This window comes from Citrus sinensis, chromosome 2 (assembly GCF_022201045.2).
Source record: "Citrus sinensis cultivar Valencia sweet orange chromosome 2, DVS_A1.0, whole genome shotgun sequence".
NCBI classification, from domain to species: Eukaryota; Viridiplantae; Streptophyta; class Magnoliopsida; order Sapindales; family Rutaceae; genus Citrus; species Citrus sinensis.
Genome location: NC_068557.1, coordinates 11,080,998 through 11,085,610, shown reverse-complemented (window position 1 = coordinate 11,085,610; position 4,613 = coordinate 11,080,998). Strand labels below are relative to the sequence as shown.

Here is a 4,613-nt window from a genome sequence, read left to right as displayed (position 1 = left end):
ACAGTCATTGCCAAAATTTGAACTGAAGAGGCAAGTTATCCCACCATCTTCTCGAGATTTGAAACTGATTCGGTTTGTAAGTTAAAGCTTACTCTCATCTCATTTAGTAGTTCATCAATGGTGCGGTTTTGAAGCTCGATCATGGAGTGAGTAAGATTCTTGAAATTCTGGAATGCATCTTCCCATAGTCTGGGTTAAGAGTAGTTCGGGTTCTGATTCTATGGTCTAAATGGTGGCTGGAAAACTTAAGGAACTTGAGGAATTGGTTGCATTGATGAAGTTAGAGCTGCTAATCTATTCTATTAGAATCCTTGAGACTATAAAAAATTGGGATGGTCTCTCCATCCATGATTATATGTGTTGGCGTAAGGGTTGTAATTTGATGGCTTTCTCATTACATCTGTGACATTGGTTTGATTTGAGCACGAGTCATGGCCATGTGGTTTTGTTGATTTAGCAGTCGTTAATGATGCTATTTGTCGGGAAAGGTCTTTAATTATCGTTTTGACTTCTTTAATTTCTAAACTTGACTCACCAATGTGAACTTCATTCACTCCTTTAATTCTTTTAGTATTCCTGAGTGATCGACTCTATTGTTGGGAATTATCTGCTTGTCGCTGGAAGAAATCTCAAATCTTTGATACACTTTTTGACATAAGCTCTCGTCCACTTGTTGCCATTAGTCATTTTTGCACATGCGGCAATAATCCCTCTAAAAAGTATTGGCATTGGTGTCATTTCTCATATCCATGATGTGGACACTTCAAGAGTAGCCCATTGAATCGCTCCCATACTTCAAAAAACCGCTCGTCTTCTCTCTAGGTAAACTCTGAGATTTCCCTACGAATAGCATTGGTTTTATTCACTGGGAAGTATTTATTCAAAAATTTTATTACCACTTATTCTCATGATGTAATGCTATTAGCAGGCAATGTATTAAACCATGAACGAGCTCTATTCTTTAAAGAAAATGAGAATAATCTAAGTTTAAGATCATCATCTGAAAAATTCTCGTATTTAAAAGTTTGACAGACAACATGAAAATTATTCAGATGATTATATGGTCTTCATTTTCTAGGCCATAGAATGTTGGGAGTCAATTTAGCACACTGGGTTTCAACTCAAAACTTCTAACAACTAAATTTGGGTATCTTATGAATGATATTGCTCAAATTAGCTAAGGGACTAAAGTAGTCCTTAAATGGCCTCTCTTGTAGTGCTGGTTATTGCAAATTCATTTCAATTTTATCTTTAATTGCAATGTGTTTCTATGTGCGAAGTGTTTTTTTCAGTTTAAGGTCTATGGGCTCAAGATTAGGAAATTGTGCCCTTCGACCATGCATGCAAATAACACAAAAAAATGAGAACAAAACAAATAAAAATAAAAACGAAAAAAAGTGAAATAAATTAACTAAAGTTAAAATAAATTAATAAGATAAACAAAAAATTACAAAGAAAAATAACTTGAAAATTAAATTACAGAATTTTAAAGAAAATAAAAGAAATTCTTATTTTTTAAAAAATAAGAAAAAAATACAAGAAAACAACCAAAAAAAAACTTACCTCCATAGCAACGGCGCCAAAAGCTTGTTGTGCAAATATTATTGAACTCGCAAGTACACGAATCTATTGTAGAATAGATCAATGGTGATGAGTGCCGATCTCATGAGGAGGTGGACTTTAATTAGGTGATTTAGATTATCCAAAAATTTAAATTTAAATTGCGGGAATAAATTGAAGTGAAATTTATTAAAAGGAAACGCTTAGGTATCTAGATCTGCATCAACATGCACCATGGACTTAATATTCCTTATTAGTGCCAATTAAATCATGAGGGGGGTTTCCACTCCTCATAAACCACACTCTAATCAATGTGGTGCTAAGGGTTTATCGTGCCAAATAGTAATAATCTTTCACTAGGGAGCTGGTTATACCAGTGCGGTATCTAGACAATATTATTACTATCTATCGACGAAAGTCAAAACATCCACAAAAATCATATGGGAAGAGAAAGTAAATTTACAAATAAAGCCCATGGAACATGTTGAGACTTTACCTTCAACCCAAGTTTGAAAGAAAATTAGCTACTCATAACTTAACTAGGGGTAAAATGGGAACTTATTAAAATACGTAGAAAATAAAAGATAGAGAAGGAATTACATAAAATGGAGCTCAAAAATGAATTCATGGGTGTCGAATTAGGAGGGAGCCCCCTTTTTATATATACAATCAGTAAATCATGGCCATCAGATTAAAATAATTTGGACGCTCAGGATTGCGCAAAGTGGCAAGTTCTAATTAGATAGAACACATCATCAGGGCTCTCATTCCGTGTAATGCATGTATCGTACACACATCTTTTGGTCCAGTGACATTCTGCCATGTCGCCGGTCAACTCTACATAATCATTTTAGTCCAATAGGATCGCGACACATCATCGATCAACGCCAACTCATCAGTCAACACCACATAAGCAGTCAATGCCACATCATTCGTCCAATCGAATGCTGTCACGTCATCGGTCGATGCCACATCATTGGTCAATGCCACGTCATCAATCAACGCCATGTCATCGAACCGTATATGTGAACAGTGTCGTGAACAATACCATGAATAGTACCGTACATGTGAACAATGCCGTTTACCCTTTTATGCTCCTCCTAAAGTTTTTTACTGTCCTGAGTCCAAAATTGCTGTCCATTTTGCTCTCTGATCTTTCATTCATTCTGAAATGACCATAATGCCCCTAAAATACATAAAATACTTAATTAAAATAAAGCACACATAATTAAATCACAAGGGAATTAAATTAAATATATAAAAGTAGGGATGTTAGATAAACTTGGAGTGTAAAATGACGATTTTCGCCTTTATAAATAATATATGTACCAAACCATAGAACAGTTATAGCCTCGCCAACAACACCAGAACACATCATTATAGCATGATCTCCACTTAAACTGTCTCTAAAATATCTCTTTATAAGCCATCAAAATTAGATTTAAGGATAAAGGATCACAAACATAGCTCCCTGTATAATCTTTAGTGGAATTAAGTGCTCCTTAACCCAATTAGCTCTGATAAAATAGGCCAATTAGAATTCAGGACGCACTGCTAGCAAAGACTATCCCCCAGAGCACAACTATTTAACCCAACGAAGCCCAAAGGCCTCAACAAGAAAGGCCAAATTTTAGAAAAATTGTCTTTATTGACAGTAAAATAGTATTAGTAATGACTTTCAGGGGACACTTATTAAATCTGCCAATAATTAACAATCGAAACATACTAACACTTATTTACGGTGTCCTGAATATAGTATCAATGATTACTATTACTATCTATGCCATTGTAGTTTAAGTAGTTGATATTAAATTAGTACCATGATTACTGTTACTATGGTATTACTGTTTCATTTATTTTAAAAAAATGTAAAAATTTGAATTGGCTCACTGCCTATAGATTTATTAGTAAAATTAAAAGGCACCACAAAATAACAAAAAAATATCTTGATTTATATTACAAAATTTTTCATTTCATATTCAAATATTATTAGTATATATTACAAATTTCAAATACTTCAATAAACAAGATACCTACACTCATAACTAAATAATCCAAATTAAATACATAAAAAAAATTATCATCGAATTAAATGCCACCTATTTGTGATTAAATTTAAAAAATCTGGAAGCTAATTTAAGATGGATGACTATCTCTCACTTTTTGAACATAAGTACAATTGCATAGCGGCGGTGGACGAAGCGGAAGCGAGAATGTCGGCTTGAGTAACGCAAACATTGGTGAGAATCCAATGCCCCAAAAACCCAAGGGTTCCTCCGCAAGGTTCGTCCACGGAGGGTGAGTCAGGGCCTAAGGTCAGGCCGAAAGGCGTAGTCGATGGACAACCAACAACTTCCTTATTCAATAGAGTAGATGGGTTAGGATACAAGTGAAGTTGAGGAAGAAACAATTCAAACACATTGACCAAATCTACATATGAATACATGGAAGAGGGGGGGGGGGGAATTGGCTGCCAATATGAGAAAATTTATAAGTGGAACTAAAGTTTATATTATAAGTCAACTCAAATCTGGCTAAAGTTTATTTCAAAGAAAGGGAGATTAACAAGGAAGCCCAATGTGAAAAAATTTAGATATATGAAGGTGAAAAACACGTTAACATAGCCTAAAATGATATAGACTCAAAATTTCATCTATTAGAAAGAATATTCAATTCTAAACACGGAAAAAAAATGATCATAAGATGCAAGGAATAAAGATTTAAAAAGAAAACAATGACTAGCTGCAATAGATTGCAATTTTGATATGGATTATCAAATGGTGCAGATAAGGCTAATACTATGGTTAACCAGGTTCAAGAAGACGATCCTTGCAACTAGATTTATTAAAATAACAAATAATTAAAGAGAATCACATTAATCATTAGTTTACCAAGCTTAAATTTAATCAAATAATCTTTTAACTATTAAGAATACATGATATTAAAGATGAAAAAATAATTAGTCAATCAATCATGTGAAATAAGAACTATAATCATCAAACAATCTATGTAGGGAATTAATTAAATAAATTATTTAGGACACTGGGACCATG

At 33.6% G+C, this 4,613-nt stretch overlaps 1 non-coding gene across 1 annotated transcript; it reads left to right on the top strand.

Moving 5' to 3' along the window:
* Positions 1-744: 744 nt before the first annotated feature.
* LOC112497427 (small nucleolar RNA R71) lies at positions 745-848 on the top strand. The gene has a single exon (XR_003064223.1). It is a non-coding gene; the product is annotated as a small nucleolar RNA R71 (small nucleolar RNA).
* The last annotated feature ends 3,765 nt before the right edge of the window (positions 849-4,613 follow it).